The sequence below is a fragment of the Antechinus flavipes genome, chromosome 1 (genome assembly GCF_016432865.1).
Source record: "Antechinus flavipes isolate AdamAnt ecotype Samford, QLD, Australia chromosome 1, AdamAnt_v2, whole genome shotgun sequence".
NCBI classification, from domain to species: domain Eukaryota; kingdom Metazoa; phylum Chordata; class Mammalia; order Dasyuromorphia; family Dasyuridae; genus Antechinus; species Antechinus flavipes.
In genome coordinates, this window is record NC_067398.1 from 76,131,056 (window position 1) to 76,157,900 (window position 26,845).

Below are 26,845 nucleotides of genomic sequence, written 5' to 3' on the forward strand. Positions count from 1 at the left end.
CAATCAAGTCCCACACAAAATACTTTGCTAAATATGAATTATGGTTACTAAATTAGTCTTCATTTATCCCTTCCCCCAAAGCTATAAAAAGGACTTTTTAAAAGCATATTGTGACACTGCTTGGACATCCTAGTAAAAACCCACTCTGATGATGAAAGTGAATATTAATTTTCATTCACTTATACATTCACCAGTAGAAAATTGCTCTAAATTTAGCTGACAATTTGCATAGTATAACATCAATACTCACATATGTTCTTTTTTTCATCATAAATAAATATAGTCCATAAGTTTACTAACATTTACCACATAGATAAATAAAAAATCCCATAATTCTCAACTTCTGGTAACTGATACCTATCATTTATTCACACTCATATGGAATTAAACATATGAAAATATGCTTTTGGGGACCAAAAGAAATACAGATGTACACATAAGTAGTACATGCAAAGCAGATGTAGAAAGACAATAAGAAGTTTATGTAGTTGGCCTTGTGTCATGTTCAAATAGTTCCCAGATGCAAGCACTGTTTTGTGAGCTCCATGGTCAGTGTGTTTACCTGCCTGGCAGTATGCCAAGCTTTGGCTTGCAGCAGTGGTGCACCCTCCTTCTCTTTCCCCATAGATCTTGTCTGCCTCATTTTTCAACATTGCCCTTTCTTCCCACTTCTCCTTCATCCCTACTCCTACCCTCTATTCCTTGCCCCAATGCAAATTCTCACCATTTCTTACCTCAATATCTCCTTTACCCTGTTTGTTCTTTAATGGTCCAGACCTCTCTCTAATTGGAATTAAAATGAAAATAAATTCACTGCAAACATTTACTTAAATCAGTTACCTTTAAAGAAATACAGGTATCAGAAAGGGAAGAGAATCAAGAAATAAGGGAAACATCTGTTTCAATATTAATCTTAAATCTGAAAAGACTCAGGGGATGCAAGTCAAGTCTGTTTCACATTAATGATACTTCCCCAGCTGCTTCCTTGGCTGTAATTTCTGCTCTTAAGATTAGGGGATAAAGTTTCATGTTTCACCATAAGCATGAGACCATTAGCAAAAACTGGTTTGGTGTGAGTGGGCAGCAGGGATAGAAGAGTTTTTGTAGTTTTTCCAATTATGAACAGGAAGCTTTACCTTATATTCCAAAATTATGCTAAGATAGGACTACTCAATCCATGTGGCTGTCTAAAATGATTTTTTGAATGTTTGAAAGGATAGTAAAAGGAGGAAATTTTATATATGAATGTGTGTGTGTGTGTGTGTGTGTGTGTGTGTGTGTGTGTAAGAATGCACGTATAAATGTCTACCCTCTTTTGTATGTGTCACTCTGAAACTAATTGGCAGCATGATCTCCGGCAATCTACTTAACCTTTGGGTCTTAGCTTCTTCATCTGTGTAATGAGGAGATTCCTCTAATTGATCTCTAAGGTCCCTCTTAGCACTGAATTCTTCAGCTATTCCTATACTCTGGGGGAAAATTTGATAATCAGCATGACAAAGTTTCATATAGCCATTTTAGGGAAAGTCACTTTGGAGAAAGTAGAATTATTAGATTGACTGAGTACTCAGTCTGATGCTGGTTTGCCAGCAGCTTTTTTTTTTTTTTTTTTTTTTTTTGTAGGAAGCCTGGGAGCAGAATTTGGAAATTCACATTCTGACTCTGCCATTTAATAGTTATGTCTTTTCCTCTGTATGTTCATCCCTCTAACGGAAAAGTCTTTCTTTATTTCTCCTATCTAAAATTTCTCTCTTCCTCTAAGACAGCGCAAATATCCTCTGGATATCTGGAACCTTTCCTTTTACTAGTTATCAAATATTTGACCATCACTGTGTGTCTTTGAGCTAAAATAAAGGTCTTTGTTGTGTGAGTTTAAAATACTGAAGAACTGAGAGACCTGAAAGCATTTAAAGAGAAATCAGTGTAGCTATCCATCTCCAAATAGGAGAAAAGGGTTTGGCTAGCAAAAAAGACAGATGTTCAATCTTATCCATGTTCTACCCAGAACTGACCCAAAATTCCACCTGCTATACCATTTTTAATGCACTTCAAAATTGCAACAGAATCATAGAGCTAAACAACAAACAAACCAACCTCCCCCTCCCCGCCCTCCACACCATTAGAGTGTTTAAGGAGTCCAAATCACATGCTCAGGTCATCTTTTTTTATGCATACATATTTATACAATTATTGTGCTGCACAAGAAAAATCAAATCAAACCAGTAAAAAAAAAAAAAAAGAAAAAGAAAAAGAAAAAGAGAAGCAAAATAAAATTCAAGTAAACAACAACAAAAAGAATGAGAATACTATTTTGTGAATCACATTCTGTTCCCACTCTTCTCTCTCTCTGGCTATAGATGGCTCTCTTCATCATTGAACAAATGGAACTGATTTGAATCATATTGTTGTAGAAGAGAGCCACTTGATCATCGTCTAATCTTGTTGTAAGGCCATTTTCTTTACAAATAGATTTATAAATAATCTTTTTTGTTTGAAATTGGGGAAATAAAACAGCAAAAGTGCCATTATTATATTCCTATACATAGAAAATATTGTCTTAATCAAATTAATATGAATTGAATTGGAAGTAAAAGGGTAAACTCTTGTTTATTGAATAAGCACTTAAAAGTGGTCTCCATTAACTTTCGACTCAATACTTCCTGTATCACAGATATTCATCCAGTCTTTCCTTGATTTAGTCGAAAGAACATTCATTTTTGAGTCAGAAATTTCTAGATTAAAAGTTGGTGTCTTTTACTTTGTCCCTGCATGATGCTACATGAGGATTTACTCATTCCAGAGGCTCATTTTCTGTATCTTTTCAGGATTCACCCTGTACTTCCTCTATTATGCCTCAGAAATCTCTTAATCCTGAAAATTCATCCCATCCCTGTAATTCCTACTTTAAAAATATCTTCCACTTCTACCTCTCCCCCTGATTAGGATGACTTCTCCCAGAACCTCCATTTTAAGAGGCTACATATACTAGTGAGATATTAATTCTCTCCAAGGAGTTCTCTATCAAACCCTTCTTGGTCCACCTCTATTCCTAATTTCCCCACTTTTTATTTGTTGTCTGATTTCTCTTTCCTTTTCCCATTAAATTTTAAATTCCTTGAGGGCAGAAACTGTATATCTTTCAGTTTGTAGTTGTCTCTTTTTTTGGTTACTTAGCACAGTATCTCACATAGTTGTTCATTCACTTTAGACATGTCCTATATTTTATGATTTCATTTGGGGTTTTCTTGACAAAGATAGGAAAATGATTTGCCATTTCATCCTCCAGTTCATTTTACAGATGAGGAAACTGAGTGTTTTGCCCAGGTTTACATCTGAGGCCACATTTGAACACAGAGCCTCCTGGCTTCTGACCCATCACTATCCACTCTTCCACCTAGTTACCTATTTGACTTAAGAGCTTAATAAATGCTTGTTTCCTGACTGACTGAACCTCAGATATAAATCCTATGATATAAGCTTTATACTGATGGGAAGCTTATTACTTCAAAAAGAAGTACTTTTTATTGTTATTATTGGCTGGTCTAATTAATTAAAAAAATTAATATATTAAAACTTCACTAAGACTTTTGGGATACCCTATTTGATACTTAAACCTACTTTTCTATAAAAATATCCTTCCCCAAAGGATCTTAGTTATTCTATCTAGTGACAGAAAATTTTTTTGTAATACATGGATATCAAATATGAATTATGTATTAAATACAAAACCAAAAGCATGAACAGCTTATAGACCTTCAGGGACAAGTAGATTCTGTCTGCCACTGTTGGTGCACCCTGTGATCCTATTTCCAATATGCAGATGTTTAGTTACTCTCAGGCAGTGGCAGAGAGAGCATAATATTTTAAATGATGTTGCACTTAAAACTTAGGGAGACCAATTTTAATCTTGATCTGTTTATACTTCAGTTGTCAACTTAATAAAGTGCCTTGTTTTAGGCACTTTGCTAGCAGCTAACAACACAAAGACACCGATGAACTCTAGTGTCAAGATTTGCAAAACCCTTTGCCAATATTATTGTCCTTTCTTCCCCATGGCAACCTTGAGATGAAGGTGCTATTATTCATGCTACAAATGAAGAAATTGAGGAAGATAATTTAGTGACAGTAAATATCTGACAATGAATTTGAATGCATATCTTTCTGATTCTAATTCCAAAGCACACTGCGGCATCTAGTTATGAGATCATGTACACCTACATATATATATATATAATAAATGCAAAGGAGATTTTTTCTGTGAAGATATTAGGGATTGAGAGATTAGGAAAGGGGATAGCTAGTTGGTGCAGTAGATAGAGCACCAGCCTTGAAGTCAGGAGAACCTGAGTTCAAATGTGACCTCAAACACTTAACACTTCCTAGCTGTATGACTCTGGACAAGTCACTTAACCCCAATTGCCTCAGCAAAAACTAAAAAGAGAGAGAGAGAGAGAGAGAGAGAGAGAGAAAGAGAGAGAGAGAGAGAGAGAGAGAGAGAGAGAGAGAGAGAGAGAAATGAAAGAGAGAGGAATGGATAAGAGCTGGTGGGGAAGCAAGAAGATAGGAAATATAATGTCTTATATTGTAGGAGCTGTGAGACAGTCAAGCTGGATTTCTATGTGTAGGCACTAAAGCACATTGACTTTTCAGGATCACACAGGAAATAAAGGTCAAGTATCTTTCTGCATGTGCCACCTTGATTTCTTTATCCTATTTATCCTATCTGTTACACAATTTTCTTCTGGAGTATGCAAAAATGCAAAATTGCCATTTCAGGAATTTCCTTGACCTAAAGAGTAGCAGCATGGCAAAGTAGAAAGGACTCCATCTCTGAGGAATTAGATTAAAATGTAATTGGGGAATATTTAATGGGATAAGTAAAACATACTATAAAACACATAATGTTAATTTTTAGTTTTCTAAGTTAATTTGCAGCCTCTAGGATTCCTGTTTATTTGTGTGTGGTGACATTATCAGATCCCTTTTAGTGTCAAAGTATAAGATAGAAATTCACAGCTTATCCTAGATAGCACAATAGTCTTTCTAAATGAATGTGATATAGCTGTGCCAGGGAGACAGGAAAAGAGTGAAGACATTACTTTTATACCTGGAGGGCAAGCAAATGACCCAAGATAATGACTGAGAATACTCATTACAACAGCATTTCTGAACCTTAGAGTCATATAACATTAATAGAACACATCTGTAACAAAAACTGATAACCATATCCTAGCAAATTCTTTCAGACTGTCTCAGTATAAATTTGGCAAAACAGATCATTATCTTATGATTACTTTTCATACTATGTTAAGGAGAAGTGTAGGTACAAAGGCACACTGACTTTTTAAGGGTCAGTTATCATTGTTCAGTCATGTCTAACTCTCCATGTCCCATTTGCAGTTTTCTTGGCAAAGATACTGGGGTGGTTTGCCATTTCCTTCTCCAGCTTGTTTTACAGATGAGGAAACTGAGGCAAACAGGATTAAATAACTAGCCCAGGATCACACAGCTAATAAATGTCTAGTCAGATTTGCCACTTAGAAAGATAAGTCTTTTTGACTTCAGACCCAGGACTCTATCTATGGTGCCGCCTAATTACCTATAAAAAAAGTTCAGCCATGTCTGATACTTTGTGACCCTATTTGGATTTTTCTTGGCAAAGATACTGGGGTGGGTTTGCCATTTCTTTCTCTAATTTATTTCATAGATGAGGAAACTGAGGCAAGCAGGGTGAAATGATTCTACCAGGGTCACACAGCTAGTAAATGTCTGAGGCCAGATTTGCACTCCAGAAGCTGAGTCTTCCTGACTTCAGGCCTGGAACTCTATTCATTGTGTCACCTCACTTTTTTAAGGTCATGTAGAGAATAAATAGTAAAATATCTTTATGCATCTGCTTCCTTAATTCCTTGATCCTCTGCTCTAATGGCTCCTGATTGTCCCCAGAACTATTAGTTGAATCCAGCTAGAGGATCAAGATTAATGATGAGATGAGATGACCAGTGAGCAGAGTAGTTCTATCAACTGGAAAATAATCCTATGGATAGCTTTTTCCAAGAGATGGTTTATTTGCAAGGGATAAAAAGAAGTTAGAAAATAAAATTAAAGATAATTGAGCATAGCCTTTAATAGCTAGACTTTTCTTATATAATGCTTTTAAAATATGAAAAGCACTTTATTTTTGCATCAGATACTCATAAGAACAGGCGAGGTAAGTATTATCATCATAATACCCATTTCACAGGTGAAGGGACTGAATCTGAGAAATATGGAGTGACTTGTCCAGAGGAAGAGAACTAGTTTGAAATTCAATTCATCCTAACTTCAGATCCAATAATCTATGCATTATACCATCTAGCTAAATCATTATAGAAAGGGAAATTTGGAATAGTTTGGAATATTTACTATTTTACACCTAGACTTCCAAAATAGGTAAATTGAGGACAGAACTTTTTTATAATGAAAAAATTAGCACCTGAACCAAGAATGTATTGAATCCAGCTCATTCAAGCTTCATTTTAGTTTGAAAATATACGTCTTACAGAATAGTCAATTATAGCAATCTAGTGTTTGACAAACCCAAAACCCCTAACTTCTGGGAAAAGAATTCATTATTTGATAAAAACTGCTGGGATAATTGGAAATTAGTATGGCAGAAATTAGGCATGGACCCACACTTAACACCATATACCAAGATAAGATCAAAATGGGTCTATGACTTAGGCATAAAGAATGAGATTATAAATAAATTAGAGGAACATAGAATAGTTTATCTCTCAGACTTGTGGAGGAGAAAGAAATTTGTGACCAAAGATGAACTAGAGACCATTACTGATCACAGAATAGAAAATTTCGATTACATCAAATTAAAAAGCCTTTGTACAAATAAAACTAATGCAAACAAGATTAGAAGGGAAGCAACAAACTGGGAAAACATTTTCACAGTTAAAGGTTCTGATAAAGGCCTCATTTCCAAAATATATAGAGAACTGACTCAAATTTATAAGAAATCAAGCCATTCTCCAATTGATAAATGGTCAAAGGATATGAACAGACAATTTTCAGAGGATGAGATTGAAACTATTACCACTCATATGAAAGAGTGTTCCAAATCATTATTGATCAGAGAAATGCAAATTAAGACAACTCTGAGATACCACTACACACCTGTCAGATTGGCTAAGATGACAGGAAAAAATAATGATGAATGTTGGAGGGGATGCGGGAAAACTGGGACACTAATGCATTGTTGGTGGAGTTGTGAACGAATCCAACCATTCTGGAGAGCAATCTGGAATTATGCCCAAAAAATTATCAAATTGTGCATACCCTTTGATCCAGCAGTGTTTCTATTGGGCTTATATCCCAAAGAAATACTAAAGAAGGGAAAGGGACCTGTATGTGCCAAAATGTTTGTAGCAGCCCTGTTTGTAGTGGCTAGAAACTGGAAAATGAATGGATGCCCATCAATTGGAGAATGGCTGGGTAAATTGTGGTATATGAATGTTATGGAATATTATTGTTCTGTAAGAAATGACCAGCAGGATGAATACAGAGAGGACTGGTGAGACTTACATGAACTGAGGCTAAGTGAAATGAGCAGAACCAGGAGATCATTATACACTTCGACAACGATATTGTATGAGGACATATTTTGATGGAAGTGGATTTCTTTGACAAAGAGACCTGAGTTTCAATTGATAAATGACGGACAAAAGCAGCTACACCCAAAGAAAGAACACTGGGAAACGAATGTAAACTATCTGCATTTTTGTTTTTCTTCCCAGATTATTTATACCTTCTGAATCCAATTCTCCCTACGCAACAAGAGAACTGTTCGGTTCTGCAAACATATATTGTATCTAGGATATACTGCAACATATCCAACATATAAAGGACTGCTTGCCATCTAGGGGAGGGGGTGGAGGGAGGGAGGGGAAAAAAAAATCGGAACAGAAACGAGTGTCAATATAATGTAATTATTAAATAAAAAATTAAAAAAAAAAAAAGAAAATATACGTCTTAGAAATTGGCAAAATGTACAGATGAGGATTTTGTTTTTTGGTTGGTTTTTGGTTAATTATAAAGGAAACTGGAAATCATCTGTTTTAATCATTTCATTCAAACAAGTGAAGAAGCTGAAGTTGTATTTAATCCCTAAACCTAGCTTTCAAGATAGAAGAGACGTAGAGTTTCAGAAAAGTCAGTGACTTGAATGTTCAATGTTGTACAGAGAGTTAATTTTAGAGAAAGGCATTACATTTAGGCCTTTAGCGTTCTTTCCATTACATCATGAGAATGTTGTATACTTTCTCTCTTCTCAACAATAAATAAGGTATACTTTCTAAGCCCTAGGATAACCACAATGAAAGAGAGTACTGGAGATTCCAAAATCCAGGAAATGTCTATGTGCATACATTTCCTATTTCACACAGTCTCATTGACTCCTTTTCATTTTGGTGCTTGTGAACCTTGGAAAAGCAAGTTGGATCACCATCTATAAAGTTCTGTGTTAAGTATGAGAGAATCAAAGCATTATAAAACATGATTCCCATCCCTTCAATTAAATCTAGTTTTTATTTTTGAAACCATGAACATGATTGAGGAAAGTGCAAAATAATGAAAATAATAGCAGTGACAACAACAATAGCTATAAATAGAGAAACTTTAGAGGAAAAAAAAAAACTGTCCTATTTTACAAGGAAGTGCTTCCTTTTGTGCTCTTCAGTGGTTAAATTGATCCATGCTTGTAAGTTTCTAGTCCTCTCCACTGAAAACTGCCTGTGGGGTTTTAAACATTTTTTCCACGTTGTACAATGATGTCAGTATCTTTAACATTCAAAGTTAATTCCAGATGTCTCCCTTTTTTTTCCCATCAGCTATGAAATAACATTATTCTTTTCCATTAGTCTTTGATGATTACATCAAAAACAAAAGACTGTTTAAAAATGTGGCTCACAATACAGTACAAGAAGAGGCCCTGCCAGGCTGGGATGTGCGTGTTGGAAACTTTTACCCTTTATGGGCCAGGTGGGTGAAGTTTGACCAACTTCCTCACTGTCAGAGGTAATGAAGTCAGCAAGTCCAGCTGCTAAAAGGTTGCTCTATGTCTGACTTTTTGGATACAGAATAGACTTCTTATGTTATTCTAAGAAAGACATTCATTTATTCATTCATTCATTCAAGAAATATTTCTTAAATAGTAAGTATATCCCAAGTGCTTTGATAGATGTTAGGAATTACACAGATTAATTAATATATTGTCCTTGATGTTGCAAAAGCTAGTATTATAAAATTCACCTGTAATACATATGTAGACAACAATTATTTTTCTTTTAAACTTCAAAGATTCATCATATGATCATGTATATCTTCCTAGTTGCTAGTAATTTCTTCCTCTTTAAACTATATTACATTACTTCCACCTTGTATTAGCTTTAGCTGAGTATTTATAGTATCATCCCATCAAAATGCATGTCTATTGATTGCACAGGATATTTCTTCTTTGTCTTTGTATACTCAGTAAAAATTACTATGTTTGGCATATAGTATATGCTTAATAAATTGAGTAGGGAGTACTCCTGTCACTAACAAAGTTCATAATTCCTCTTTGATTCACTTCAGAGCCAGAAGAGATCTTCTAGACCGTTGAGTCCAACTCCGTCTTTTTTTGAGTCTTAAATAATAACTTTATTTTCAAAATATTTGCAAAAATAGTTTTCAACATTCACCCTTACAAAACCTTGTGTTCCAAACTTTTCTCCTTCCCTTCCCTTTATCCCTTTCCTAGAGAGCAAGTCAGCCAATATATGTTAAACATGTACAATTCTTTTATATATATTTCCACTTTTATCATGCTACATAAGAAAAGTCAAATTAACAAGGAAAAAAGATGAGAAAGAAGACAAAAAGCAAGCAAACAACAAAAAGGTTAAAATACTATGTTGTGATCTATAATCAGTCATCTTTCTGAATGCAGAAGGTTCTTTCCATCCCACAAGTCTATTGGAACTGGCCTGTATCACCTTGTTGAAAAGAACAATGTCCATCAGAATTGATTATCATATAATTTTGTTGTAGTTATGTGCAATGTTTTCTTGGTTCTACTCACTTCCTTATGCATCAGTTCATGTAAGTCTCTCCAGTTCTTTCTGAAATCATTCTGCTGATCATTTCTTATAGAACAATACTATTCCAGGACATTCATATACATAACTTATTCAGCCATTCCTATCTAATGGACATCCACTCAATTTCTACTTCCTTGCCACTACAAAAAGGGCTGCTACAAATATTTTTGTACATGTGGGTCCTTTTCTTTTCTTTTTTTTTTTTTAAATTATCTCTTTGGGATATAGACCCAGTAGAGACACTGCTAGATTAAAGAGTATGCACAGTTTGATAGCCCTTTGGGCATAGAAATTCTATCGTTTTAAAGATATGAATCCTCTCTCAGGATCATAGAGATTCCAAATCTTTGAGTTAGGATTTGAATTCAGAATATTTTCATTTCAAGCTTAGTGCCTGATCTGCCATGCCAGTTACATTCTTATAAGTATCAATCAAAAAGTAGCCCATCTACTGTAGAAGGCTACTTTTTAATCTATACTTATAAGAATGTAGGATTCATCTGATGTAGATAGACAATTCAAGTTATTGAATGGTAAAGAAAAGGATTTAAGGAAATACTTCTAAAATGGATAAACATGGACAACAGATATATAGAATAATAAAGAATGATGAGTTGTGATCTACACTGATTGAGGGAAGACCCACTTCAGTAAAAATAATAGAATTGGAAGATGGCAGAGTAAAATCAGGAAACTGCTCTAGCTCTTCCTCTCTCCCTCGAAAACTACAGGAAATCAAGTCTTGGAAGAGAGTCTCATGGAATGAAACCATTCTCCAGCTCAAAATAGACTGGAAGAACTTCAAAAAAGGTTAGTCTCACTGGGGTAAAATGGATGTCTAACCCAGCTCAGATGGACTCTGGGAAAGCCAGTGAGAGCGTCTTAATTATACCAAATCAGCAACTAAGACCCTCAGTCCTGTCTGAATAGAGGAGGAAATCAGCAGGGCAGCTTCTAGTCCCAGCTCAGAAGGCAAACTATAGGAAGCCAGGCTGCTTCCTGAGCAAACCAGACAAAGCTGCCCCCTGCAAACACAAGGGGCCCCTGTGCTTAAAGCCAAGGCTCAGTGCTTCACAGTAAGCTTGGAACAATGCCCCCTTATTCAAGGAGCAGAACTTTACTTTAAAGGTAAAAAAAAAAAAAAGAAAAGAAAAAAAGAGAAAATACCAAAAGAAAAGAAAGAAAATGAGCAAGAAACAGAAAAGAAGCTTGACCATAGAAAGCTACTTTGGTGACAGGTCAGACCAAAACACTAATGAAGGACAGAATGTCCACAGAATAAATCTCAAAGAGTGAGATAAATTGGTCTCAAGCCCAAAGAGACTTCTTGGAAGTGCTCATAAAAGATTTCTTAAAAAAAAAAAAAAAAAAAAAAAGGTAAGAGAAGGGGAGAAGGGTTGAAAGAATATAAGGTAGAGGATGGAATGTGTTTAAAAAAAAACAGTATAAAGAAAGGAGGGGATGATAGGAGATAAGATAGGGGGTGGGATAGGTAGAGGAACATCACTAAGAATAGGATGGAAAGAGAGAACAAAAGTATATAAAGGGGAGAAAAAAGAATGGAGGGAAATACAGAGCTGGTAATCATAACTGTGAATGTGAATGGGATGAATTTTCCCATAAAACAGAAGAGAATAACAGAGTGGATTAAAAAAAGAGAATCTTACAATATGTTGTTTACAAGAAATACATTCAACACAGAAATATACACACATACAGAGTAAAAGCAAAAAGCTGGAACAGGATTTATTATGCATCAGCTGAAGTAAAAAAAAAAGTAAAGGTAGCAATTCTGATCTCAGATAAAGCAAAAGTAAAAATAGATCTTATTTAAAGAGATAAGGAGGGAAAGTAAACTTGATAAAGTAATAAAAGATAAAGTAAGTAATAAAGTAGTAACAATTCTAAATGTGTATGCACAGAGTAGCAGAGCAAGCAAATTCCTAGAGAAGATTTTAAACCAGTTACAGGAGAAAATAGAAAGCTAGAAAAAGAACAAATTAACCCCCTCCCATTAAATAATAAATTAGAAATTCCAAAACTCAAAGGAAAGATTAGTAAGATAGAGACTAAGAAAACTACTAAACTAATAAATAAAATAAGTTGGCTTTATGAAAAAAAAATAAAATAGATAAACCTTTACTTAATTTGGATCAGAAAAAAACAAAAAAACAAACAAACAAAAATCACCAGCATCAAAAATGAAAGGGGTGAAATCACCAGCAATGAAAAAAAAATTAAAGCAATAATTAGGAGCTATTTTGCCCAACTCCATGGTAGCATTTGACAATCTCACCAAAATGAATGAATATTTACAAAAATATAAATTGCCCAGATTAACAGAAGAGGAAATAGAATACTTAGTCTCATTTTAGAAAAAGAAATTGAATATGTCATTAATGAGCTCCTCAAGAAAATGTCTCCAGGGCCAGATTATTCACAAATGAATTCTCCCAAACTTTAAAAAAAAACAATTAAAATTAATATTATGTAAACTATTTGCAAAAATAGGTAAAGAAAAGTATTGCCAAATTCCTCTATGACACAAATACGGCACTGATACCTAAAACAGGAAGAGCCAAAAGAAACTTACAGATGACAAAATTAAAGCCATTTAAAAAAACAAACAAACTTTAAATCACTATTATTAGAGAAATGCAAATTAAAACAACTCTGAGATACCACTTTACAACTCTCAAATTGGCTAAGATGACAGAAAAAGATTATGATAAATGTTGGAGGGGATATGGGAAAATTGGGACATTTAATGCATTGTTAGTGGAGTTGTGAAATGATCCAACCATTCTGGAGAACAATCTGGAACTATGCACAAAGGATTATAAAACTGCACATACCCTTTGATCTAGCAGTGCCATTACTGGGTCTATATCCTAAGGAAATCATAAAGGAGGGAAAAGGACCCACATGTGCAAAAATGTTTGTATCAGCTCTTTTTGTGGTAGTAAAGAGTTGAAAAAGAGTGGATACCTATCAATTTGGGAATTGCTGTACAGGCTGTGGTACAATGGAATATTATTGTGCTTTAAAAAAATGATGAACAAGATGATTTTAAAAAGCCCTGGAAAGATTTACATAAACTGATCTGAATGAAACAAGCAGTACTAGGAATACAAAATAACAGCAAGAATGTGCAATGATCAACTATGAAAGGCTTGGTTATTCTCAATAGCTCAGTTATGCTAAGCAATCTCAATAGACTCTGGATAGAAAATACCATATGCATACAGAAAAATATCTAAGATGACAATATAAATGAACACATTTTATGTTATTTCTTTTTTTTCTGTTTTTTTAATCTCTCCCATGACTTTTCCCTTTTGCTCTGATTTTTCTCTCCCAACATGGTTCATAAAGTAATCTACATTAAAAATAAACTTACTACAAAAATATAGAATTGGGACTAATGATCACAATATAGAAGAATATTTTAAAAACATTCTCCTAATTTTATAAAAGTGTATATTGTGGTGAAGGGAAGCTGAAAATGCTTGCATCTATGATCTTTTCACTATAGTCATGGCCCTCCCTAAATGAATATTGAAATTTCTCTCCTCATTCCATGTAATTTTTGTTCACATCTTTCCTAAAATCCTTCTTCAAAGATCTAAATGATATGCTAGAAGGCATTATCTACTTTAGCCCTTTCTGGGAAATAATGGTGTATTATATTTTTCATCTGTTTTTACTCACTCTTCCTAAATAATTAGTCCATTGAAAGAAAAATATCTATACTAAAATACATTTTAATTATGGCCAATATAAATAATTGGCCAATGTAAATAAATAAACAAATGAAGCTTAAAGTTTCAATGAATCTGATAAAATCTATTAATCATCGAACTCTGGTCATCTTTTTCTCTGGTTTTGCTAACTATACCTGATAGGATGAAAAGAAATTTGGATGTTAAATCAGGAGAAATTTGGGTTTACATGTAAACCCTGCCACATAAGAGCTATATAAACCCGAGACAGTCTATTAATTTCCTACTATGTAGAATAGGAACAATATTAATAATATCTATATTACCTTAAAGTGTGGTCATGAGAGAAGAGCTTTCTACATTTAAAAATATTATATTAGTATTAATGATTAGTAACAGAGAAAAACAACTCTTTAATGGCTCCTAAAACTCACCTACTTATATTACCTAAAGACTAAACTTCATTTACAATCCATTTCAGAGAACACACATTCAAATTTCCTTTGTTTTCCAATTTAGCAAGGATCAAGAAGAAATTTTCTTACTTCATTAGATCAAAAAGCAATGGGAAGGGTGAGATAGAAGGTGGAACTCCTTGAATTATATCCAGGGAAAAAAAATCACCTAACAAAATAAATGGATAAAATTCAATGAATTTCATGACATTTCTCCCACTTATCAATGCCACCAGCTTGAATTATAGGTCACAGATAAAGGCGGGGTTAAAGAAATCATCTCATGCCACTATCTTGATGACACATTGTGGGGACATTACAGTACCCATACTCAGATCTGGGTCACAGTTTCAGGGCAAAGAGGAACACTAGCAGGGCAACCAATGCCCTGGACACAGTTCAAGACTAGAAAACAATGATTGTAATCATTCATAAGGAAATAGGGCTCCTGGTCTCAGTTCCAAAGCAGGAAGGAGCACAGTACTTGCAGTCACAGAATAGTAAGAGGAACAGGTCACAGTTTTAGGATCAAGTGGAACATTCACACTTATGTTTATAGGGGAGCTAGATCCTGTCTTGGTTACAGACCAGAAGACAAGTCAAGTGAGCAGTGACTATACCTCTCTCTAGATCATGGAACTTTAGAAGCACCAAAACATCAGAACTCCTAGAATTCTAAAAACAGTAGCACAAAAAGTATGAAATTTGGAATAATGCCCCCTCTATCCCAGAAATAGAGAACAACTGCCTGGAAAAATGAGCAAACAACAACAAAAAACTGACTACTATGATGATAAGGGAGAGTAACACAAATACAGAAGACAATGATTTTCAAACAGCTACAAATTAAGCCTTAAAGAAAAGTGTGATTTGGGCATAATTCCAACAATAATTCCTGAAAAAGGAGTGAATTATCATAGTAATTTTGTTTAATAAATATAAAATTCCATGTTTTGGGTCCAAAAACTCACTACCTGCCAAAAATTTTGGGGAAACCTAGAAAGCAGCTTGGCAGGAGCAGGTATAAATCTACATCTCATACTATATAACAAATGCATAATAATTTAAACATAAAGTATGATATCTTAAGCAAATAAGGAGAACATGAAAGAAAATACATTTCATATCTATTAATAATGAAAAATATTACCAAACAAAAGATAGAGCATTATGTGATGTGAATTAGTTAATATTTATTTTTTAAATAGTCTTTCCTTTTTTCCCCAGTTACATATCAAGAACATTTTTAGCATTCATTTTTTACAAAAGGAAAAAGAGAATAATGAGAAAGAATAAAGAGAAAAATATTCTTCCATCTATATTCAGAATCAATCAGTTTTTATCTGCATATGGATAGTATTGTCCTTCTTGAGTTCTTTGTACTTGTTTTGAATCATTGTGTTTCTGAGACAAGCTGAGTTACTTTGCTGATACTGTGTAAAACTTTTTCCTGCTTCATTTCACTTAGCATCAGTTCATGCAAGTCTTTCTCATTTTTTTATTTACATTCATATACCACAACTCCTTCAACCATTCTTCAATTAATGATTTTCCCCTCAATTTCTAATATTTTACCACCAGGAAAAAGACTGCTATAAATATTTTTGGACATGTAGGTTGTTTTCCCCCTTTTTATAATCTCTAGGGGAGACAGACCTCATAGGGGAATTGCTAGATCAGAGGGTATGCAAAGTTTGGTTGTCCTTTGGGCATAGTTACAAATAACTTTGCATTAATTCCCTTACATTTTACCAGGCTCAACTTCTCATTTCTAGAGAACAACAATATTCCATCACAATCATATATCACAATGTTTTTAGCCATTCCCCGTTTGATAGGTATCCTCTCCATTGCCAATTCTTTTTTTTTTTAATTAATAATATTTTATTTTCCTGACTTACATGTTAAAATAATTTTTAAACTTAAGACTTTTAAGTTTTAAACTTGAAAAAATTCTGAGTTCCAAATTTCATCCCTTCCTTCCTTATCTCTCTCTTTCCTGAGACAATAAGTAATCTGAAATAGATTATACTGCAACAATTATATAAAATTCTTTCATATTAAATATTTTGCAAAAGAAGATTCAAATTAAAACAAAGACAAAAGAAAGATACAGGTCCTTTGTTCTTTTCTGTTTTCAAGATAAAAAGAAAAATAGGGTAATGGAGGTGGAGGTGGAGAAAAACTCAAGGGAAATTTTCCTGAGAAAGGTCTCATTTCTAAAATACATAGAAAACTGATTCAAATTTATAAGAATATAAGTCATTCCCCATTAATAAATAGTCAAATGATATGAAAACACTATTTTTATTGTTTTTGTTTTTGTTTTTTGGAGGAGTGGCAGAGAGGAGATGAGGATATCTGTATTTTCTTTTGCAGCATGGCTGATATGAGAAATATTTTTCATGACTTCACATGTACAATCTATATCAAATTGTTTACCTTTTCAAGGGGAGAGGAGGGAGGGAGGGAAAAAAGAATTTTCAACTCAAAATTTTGTAAAATGAATATTAAAAATATTTTACATGTGATTGAGGAAAATAATAGAAAATTAAAAAGAATCTTGTCAGTATTCTCAAAGTATAAACACACACACACACACACACATATGATTGTACATGTAATAAGAGTTTATTTAGTTAACTACAGGAATTGCCCTTGGGGTTTTAGAAATTTAATTCAGCTTTTAAAGCAAACTTGCTTATTTTTCTGGCAGATTAACTTTTAGTTGAAGTCTAACCTAAGGAATAAAATATTGATTAACTTTCAACTATATCCCATTTGCTGTGCTGTGTGCTGAAGAACAAAAGATTAAATAAGACATAGATCCTTTCTTTAAGGGGCATACAATCTAATATGGGGAATAAACATTTACACAAATAGACCTTTCACAAGGAAGGATTTTTTTTAAGGAGTTTTATTTTGAGGATTCACAGGGCTTTTCAATTTCAAAAGAATGGATTAAGTTTTTCTCTTATACTTGTCAAATGATTTAATAGAAATGGCTATGTAGATGATTGATTCTGTGGTAAATCAATAATCATATCAAAGAAATTAAGGCAATAATATATTCCCCAAATTTAGACAACCTAGTGAGGTGTATATATATATATATATATATATATATATATATATATATATATATATATATATACACCTCACTAGGTTCTAAATGTGTGTAATGTTTTGGGACATGTAATGATTTGGGAAAAAACAATTTAGATAACCTAGTGAGGTTTATTGAAAAAAAATATATATGAGAAAAAGAGAGAGAAAGAGAGAGAGAGAGATTGATTTGGGAAAAACCAAAAGCTAAACATAAAGCACTTGACATTTTCCTGTATGTCAATCTAAATAAGAGAATGTTTTTTCTCTTGCACATAGTATCTATACAATGCAAATACCATTGCTCTTAGATTAGTTTGTTAGACATCAGCATAATCACCCCCATCCCAAAAATGTCATACTTTTCTTAGCCATAGAACACATCCAATTTTTGATGTGGTTGGTGATAATTCATCTATTTCTTTACTTTTCAATCTAGGTGTGAAAGTTTCAATTTTTTAAAAAATAACTTTTTTATTGACAGAATCCATGCCAGGGTAATTTTTTACAACATTATCCCTTGCACTATCTTCTGTTCTGATTTTTCCCTTCCCTCCTTCCACCCCCTCCCCCAGATGGCAAGCAGTTCTATACATGTTAAATACATTACAGTATATCCTAGATACAATATATGTGTGCAGAACCGAACAGTTCTCTTGTTGCACAGGGAGAATTGGATTCAGAAGGTATAAATAACCCGGGAAGAAAAACAAAAATGCAAGCAGTTTATATTCATTTCCCAGTGTCCTTTATTTGGGTGTAGCTGCTTCTGTTCATCCTTGATCAATTGAAACTGAGCTAGATCTCTTTGTCTAAGAAATCCACTTCCATCAGAATACATCCTCATACAGTATCGTTGTTGAGGTATATAATGATCTCCTGGTTCTGCTCATTTCACTTAGCATCAGTTCATGTAAGTCTCACCAGTCCTCTCTGTATTCATCCTGCTGGTCATTCCTTACAGAACAATAATATTCCATAACGTTCATATACCACAATTTACTCAACCATTCTCCAATTGATGGGCATCCATTCATTTTCCAGCTTCTAGCCACTACAAACAGGGCTGCCACAAACATTTTGGCACATACAGGAAATAATCCTGGGTTACAAATCATCTGGAAAGAAAACTGGAAGTGCAATATTTATGAACATAATCCAGTCTTGTGAAATTTCCTAAAACAGTTGACTGAAAAGAGGTTGACAACATCATTTGTACAAAGATCAGAGTGTGCTCTTGAGAGCTTGAGAGGTCCACTTCTTTGGTGGGAAGGATTTCTTTCCCTGAGTGAAAATGCTCACTCAAAGAAGGATACCATGGTTTGCCAGATGCTGGCTCTCACCAGTAGGTCATGGAGAATGGGGACACTGAATTTGAGGTCTTATACCTCTACCACATCAGAATTGGGAATTCAACTATAGAGTAGAATTTGCAAAGGACATTAGTTTCATCACCTTTCCCTTAAATCATGAAAAAGGTTATGAGTACTATGGGACATACATCTGTGTCTCCATCAGTACTGACTATGACAGATTCTACTTCTATAATTCAGAGATTTATTTTAACTCCTACTGCTCTGAGTCCACAAACTATATTAACCATGCGGTCATGATAATGGGTCATGACTTCAAAATGAGGATGAAAATCATTAATAAATATTGAATTACCAAAAATAGTTCTGGTAAAAGCCAGGGAAATTTAAGTTACATTCACAGGGGCAAAGAACACTACAAAAGTCATGATATTGTGAGTGAGGCTAATTATTTTCTTATGAGAGTCAACAGAGAGACTCAGAAGAGAATTCTATAACATTTCTAGAATTTTCCCCAAATCTTGAAACTCACTAGACAGATTGAATCTCATTTCTTTGCTCTGTGCTCCTATGGAGCTAAAAGGGAAAAGTTTTCACTATAACCTCATATGACATTTATAAGAAAAGATTTTAGTCTTGTAACTTATATATGACTGACTTCCTTTGTAACATTTTAATAATTTTAATAAATTAAGAGAATAAGAAATAGTCTATGAGTTTTTTTTTTTATTTTTTTTTTAGGAAAGGAGGAATTTATGACTAAACGAGAATTAGAGAACATTAGGAAATGTCAAATGAATTATACTGATTACATCAAATTAAAAAGATTTTGCATAAACAAAACCAATGCAACCAAGATTAGAAGGCAAGCAGAAAGCTGGAAAACAATTGTTACAGTTAGTAATTCTCATAAAGATCTCATTTCTAAAATATATAGAGAACGCAGTCAATTTAGAAAAACACAAGTCATTTTCCAATTGATAAATAGTCAAAAACATGAATGGACAATTTTCTGATGAATAAATTAAAGCCATCTATACCCATATCTAAAAAAATGTTCTAAATCACTATTGACTAGTGAGTAGAAATTGAAAGAAGTCTGAGATACCACTACGTGCCTATGTGATTATCTAAGAAGACAGATAAAAAATAATGATAAATGTTGGAAGTAATGTGGGAAAACTGGAACACTAATTCATTGTTGGTTGAATTGTGAACTGATCCAGCTATTCTAGAGAACAATTTAGAACTATGTCCATAAGGTGATAAAACTGCATATCCTTTGATCCAGCAGTGTCACTACTGGGATTTGTATCCCAAAGACATAAAAGAGGGAAAAGGATCTACATGTGCAAAAATGTTTCTAGCAGCTCTTCTGTAGTTAAAAGGAATTAAAAATTGAGTTCATGCCTATCAATTGGGTATAACTGAGTTATTGTATATGAAAATAGTGGAATATTATTGTTCTGTAAGAAATGATGAACAGGCTAATTAAAAAAAAATTAGAAATATTTATATGAACTGATGATGCTAAGTGAAGTTAGCAGAACCACAAGAACATTATATACAATAACAGCAAGATTGGAAGATGATCAAGTGTGATAGACTTATCTTCTCTTGACAATGCCGTAATCCAAGACAATTCCAATAGACTTTGGATGGAAAATGCCATCTGCATCCAGACAAAGAACTATAGAGAGTAAATATGAATTGAAGCATATTATTTTCACCTTTGTTATTACTATTGCTTTTTTTTTTCATTTCCCCCCTCCCTATTTTTTCTCTGATTTTCCTTTCACAATGTGACTAATATGGAAATTTAAAAAAAATGATTAGACAGGTACAACCTATATCAAATTGGGGGAGGGGAAAGTAAGGGAGGAAGGGAGAAAAAAATTAGAACACAGTTTCACAAAATGAATGTTTAAAACTATCTTTACATGTAATTGGAAAAATAAAATATTATTTAGTTTAAAAATATTAATCAAGGCAAATCAATAGTAATATTTGATGGTGAAAGAGCTATACAGTACAATGGATGACCCTTGAGTCAGAGGGACCTGAGTTCAAATCCAGACTCAGACTTACTACCTGTGTGACTCTGTTGAAATCATTTAATCCTGTGTTAATGGATAAATGGAATGTAAAATGAAATGGAGAAGGAAATACTGTACTACTTTATCCCTGCCTAGAAAACCCTAAATGATTTCATAAAGAGTCAGATACCACTAATTAATAAACAAGAAATTCATGGCTAAGTAAAGACCTTTGAAATCATTCCACTAAAGATCTCCTAAGTTTACAACAAAACATTAGGAATTACTTAAATTGCAGTTTCACTTAGACAATTTTCTCTTTTGTTCTATTTTTATCTTACACATGATTTGCTTTATAACCTTTAATTTAAAAAAAAATCACTTAACTGATTTTTTAAAGGAATTATATAGGAAAGAAAGTCAGAATGTGTAGTTATTGAATAAGGAGCAATCAACAGACTACTTTTCCCTAGAATTGTGATAGTAAAAGGACATACTGAAGAAATATGTTTTGAGTGAAAGAATTGAGTTTGTGTGTATGCTCTGAATTGTATAAACCATGCACAGTTAGTCTTTGTCTATGCCTGGTTCATGATTGGAGGACTTTTGAAATATTTTTAGGAAAGAGAAAGAGCTTCAGTTGGCTCACTCCAAAGCCAGTAATATTTCAATGCTTCATAATTTCAGAATGCTTAGATGACTAAACCATGGAGAAGATAAGCATGACCTATTAATTAACATTTACAAAGCATTTCACACACATTATTTCATTCAAATCTCAGAATAACTTTTAAATATCTATCTATCTATCTATCTATATCTTATAAGTATTTATCTCTGTATAACAGATGAAAAAACTGAAATGCAGCAAAGTTGAGTTATTCATCCAGGGTTATGCAGCTAATAAGTATTGGAGAATTTGAACTCTTTTTTTTTTTTTTTTTTGACTAAATTGTTATTCAGTTGTTTCAGTCATGCTTAACTCTTCATGATTGTTTTGGAGCTTTCTTGGTAAAGATACTTGGAGTGACTTGCCATTTCCTTCTCCGGCTCAATTTTGAAATGAGGAAACTGAGGCATACAGGGTTAAGTGACTTGTTAAGATTCACACAACTAGGAAGTGTTTGAATCTAGATTTGAACTCAGTGCCTAGTGACTCTTGTCATAATATTCTATCCACTGTGCTATCCAGCTGCCCCACGTGCCTATTTTTGATTGCCTATAAAACTTATCCTGGAACAAAAGGTTTCTAAAATGCCCTTACTAATACAGGATGCCAGGATGCTGAAGCTCCCTCTAAAACATTGAAAATAAAATATCGAGGAGAATGGAAAAAAATGATTCTAGATATTTTTAATATTTGCTATTCATTTGCCATAAATTCTCCTTTTTCATGTTTGATATGAGTTAATTTTGTTCTATTTTAAAACAGATTAGCTAAGTTTATTTATTTTATTGTTATGAAAACATTTCTAATTTTATCAATTCATTGAACATTTTTGCTTTCAATTTTCTTAATTTCTTTGATTTTCTTGCTATATGTTACTTTTCAAGATTTTAAAAATTGTTATTTCCCCAATTAGTCAGTCTCTTCTATATTTCTTTTGTTAATGAAAATATATTTTTTCCCCCTAAGGAAAATGTTTAGAGTGATGTTTTTTCCCCAAGCACTATTTCAGCTATGTTTGGTAATTTTGTGTGTGTCATTTCATTAGCATTTCCTTCCAATGCAGACTGTTCATTATAGTTTTTGTGAGAGACCCTGAATTATTTAATTCTTTGGCTCTGCAGTAAACTTGGAGGAGATAACTTTTTTTTTCATATGTACCTTTACTTCAAAGCCTCTAACTACATATAGAACTGTCTTCCTTTGATTTCAAAGGGAACTATCTATGAGAAGGAGAAGGAGAACTCTAATGATTTGCTTCAGGCATCCAGTCTCTATTTTGATGAATTGGAAAGACAAAAGTATATCATGAGATGTCAGTGTATTATGACAGCTTGTAAAACTGTAGCTAATATATTTAGCTTGGTATATAGATATATTAAAATGCCATTTTGATCTATGTGTTTCTTCCACATTCCCTTCAGTTTCATCTTTCATCATCTCAAGTGATTTTGATTTAAAGTGTAGACATTGTTCTGAAATCTCATTTAAAATATAATTTAACCATTTTATTGGTTCCTGAGTCTTGTGTAATTCTTGCAGCATTTGCCTGATCACACCCTATCTCTCTAGTTTCATATTAATACTAACAACTCAGATTTTGCTAGTGTTTTACATTTTAAAAACCTGTTCCAATGATGAAGTTAATGAGACCATTACCATTTTGCACAGGAAGAAAGTGAGGTGCAGAGTTGATTGCCCAACATATTTTATGTCACTTTGAGCTTAACACTTAGCATATATCCATTCTATTACTGAAAGTGATCTGTGAGCTCATTAATTTGGAAGATGTCTCTCGACCAATCCATGCCTGCTTATTCTTTCTGATTTTATATTCTCCCATATATTTGCCACAAGACATCTTCACAAAACCCTAAATTCCTTTCCTATCTTCTCCTGATAAGATCTATCTGATCTATCACTCTGGCTTACACATTATGGTGAGGCTCTTACGCTCACCATATTAAAAACCTGTCACTCTTTATTTCTCTTTTCATTCAATTCCTTTAAGATTTCTTTTACTGTTCTTTAATTTCTTCATTGATATCATATTATAGCTTTCTGATACCTACTATGTGCCACTCCATTTCTGATTATGGTATTGATTTCTAATTACTTGGGGACTGTTGGACTCCATGATTATATGATACCATATTAAAAAGATGGATCTTTGTTTTGTGGGAAACACGATCATTACAGAATATCTTCTGATCCTCTTTTAACTGCATAAGGACAGAAAGTGTATCTATATTTGGATCACTCACAGTATCTTCTTTATTAGACTTTAATGGAAGTGTATTTAATTGATGCAGATACTCCTTATAATGAGACAGATCACTGCTCATCCAAGTTTTTTATCCATTGTGATTTTTCTCCATATGCTCTATTGATCTTTCATTTAGTATCTACCCTAGGCATTTAATTTCTTCTTCCAGATGTTTTAATGCTACATGCATACGAGTTTATTACTTGGGTTATCCCTCTATTATTCTACATTCATGCTATAGAATCAGTTAACTTCTTTTTCTGATTACACATCTTATGAAATATGCATTGATGCCATTTTTAGTGTGTTAAGATATCATTTGTAATGTGTTGCGATTGATATATCCATATTTCTCTGTATATTATATATAAATGTCTATATATAATAAGCAAATGTATGTGTATGTATGTGTGTTTCTCCATTTACCTTTGTTTCATGTATCATTTTCATACTTTGTAGATGGCAGCACTCCAAAAATCATAGTCTCACAGAATCTCTGGAAGAATGTTGCAGCTAGAAAAAGCTGAAGTTTGCTTTCATGTCAGGGAGCAGGTCAGAATATTTGAAGGACTCTGTGATTTCCTAAATATGATCTAGTTCACTTTCTTCTTTCTATGTGTTTCTGTTCATGATATTCCCTGTGCTTGAAATGCTTAATATTTTCCTCTTTGCTTAATGAGTTGATGCTTCTTCATTCACATATTCTTTTATATCAACTAATTGCTTCAGACTTCTTATAACATTTTCCCCTACTGATAAATTTCTACTGGCCATCTGTACTCCATGCCTAACATGTTCTGTTCTCAGTCCACTTTTCAGAATATCTGCCTTCCTTTAAGTCTCAATTGATGTGCTTTGATCTAAATTTTTTTTCCTGATTCTCAGAGTTGCAAGTGCTTTCATTTTCTCAAACATTTCTTTATTTGTATATCTATTCCTGTGGTGCTTATCTCCTCAGTGTTCTTTTGGAAACAGCTCATTTTCTTTCTTTTAAAAAAAAATTTAAAACTTAAAGGCAGAATAAGAAAAGAAAATAGAAAAAAAAGACAGAAAAAGAAAAAAAAAGATAGAAAAAGAATGGCCATTTGCCCAGCATAAAGTAGAAGATTCAAAATATTTAACAATAAATTTCCATTTTAAGAAAGCATATATAATAATAGAAGACATTGTCTTCATGACAGCCTTTCTTTTCTTCCTCGTATATTTTCTTTCATTCCCTGCTATATATTTTTTACTTTTCAACTCATTTTCAGTGTAAGACTACACTTTAGAAATCAACAACTATTTATAGATCAAGACCTGATTTGTTGTGTTGTCTAGATTTAAGATGGTTATGGTTGAAATTTTAATCTTGAAGATTAAATTTTAAAACTGAGCACATACCTCTCACCTCACCAACTGGTTGTTAAACAAGTTCCAGCACATTTCCTGCCTGTTCCCCTAACCCCATCTCTTTAGAAAAGCTACCACAAGTACAATGTACTCCGTGAAGCTGCATTCAACTCATACGCTGTCAGAACCAAGGTGCTTATTTGTATTACTTACTATATTAATTATTTAATATTATTCCTTAATACTCAGTTCATTAGAAGCAAAGTCAATAAATGAAAATACTAGTGAGAAAACTCATAATAAATTATTTCCCCATTAAAAATTCCAGATGTGCTTTCTCCCAAATACACATGTGATCAGTTAGAAGAGTAGATTCACTGTGAAGGAGGATTGTGTGGCACACATGGGCAGAACACCTATATGCAGGTGGAATCCATAAGCCCAGGAAAAAGCACCATTATTAACTAATGATTCTAATGATTTAGGTAATGAGTTTTGCTAATATCAATACACTTCCGTTGACTATTGTATAGTGTCCTTTGTCCCAAACAGCTATCCTTTAGAATAAGAAATTCCTGAATTCTCTTAAGTTAGGTATGTAACTATTTTTAACATAATTAGTATAAGGACTTTTCATTTTGTAGACTAATCATAAACATTCTTTAAAAACCTTTTTCAGTGATCTTTGCAGATCTGACAATGTGGAATAGAAAAGGCTAATGGAAGATGACTCCACTTCTTAAAGTTAATTACAAATTCAGCAATGGAGAAAAAAATCCCTTTTATATGTGTGTGGTTTAAACAGTGACTGTAATCCTGAAGTTTTGGAAATTTGTTTTATACTTTTAATTGAATAAAATTGGCAACAGAGAATGTTGCCAGTGAAAAGACAGCATGACAAGTCAACAACTGATAATGTTGCCTCTTTGTCATAAAGGAAAAAAAGAACAAGAACAGGAATGAAAGAAGAAAAAGCAGGGAGAGATAGAAGGATAAGGAAAGCTAGTGATGTAGGGAAGAAGAGACAAAGAGGGAAAAAAATTGTCATGGTATTTTTAGTAAAAGTTTTAGTACTGAAGGAGGAGCTCTAGGTAAGCCTGTAAAGATAAACAAATTGGGATCATATGGGACAAAAACATTGATTAGACAAGGCACAAGAACTAAAGGTTCTACCACCCATCAAAGTGATATGTCACCAAATTCTACTGATATTTTGGTAGCTATTCCCCTCTTTTGTCCTCCATATTTCTTTTTATTTCTTTTTCTTCTCAATTTGATGCTTTATATTCCTTATTTTCCCCTCTCATGCCTTTTTACCATTCTTTGTTCAGTTTTTCTATAATTTCAGACATGAGAATTTCTTCCTTCTGTTAGTGCCAGAAAAGGGAGAAAAATATCTATCCACTCCATGTATGCAGAGGTAGACCTAAAAGTCAAATCTATGATGAAATTAAAAAAAAAACTATTTTAAGCTTTTTTTCCCAAAAATGATAATTTTTCACCATTGACCCTTGCAAAACCTTGTGTTCCAATTTCCCTCCCTCTCTCCTCACCCTCTCCCTTAGATGGCAAGTAATCTAATATATGTTAAACATTGTAAAGCATATGTAAATCCAATATAGGCATTCATATTTATACAATCATCTTGCTGCACAAGAAAAATCAGATTTAAAAAATGAGAAAGAAAATAAAATTTAAGCAAACACCAACAAAAGAAATGAAAATGCTATATTTTGATCCACACTCAGTTCCCACAGACTGCTCTCTGGATATAGAAGGCTCTCCTCATCATAAGATCATTGAAACTGGCCTGAATTAT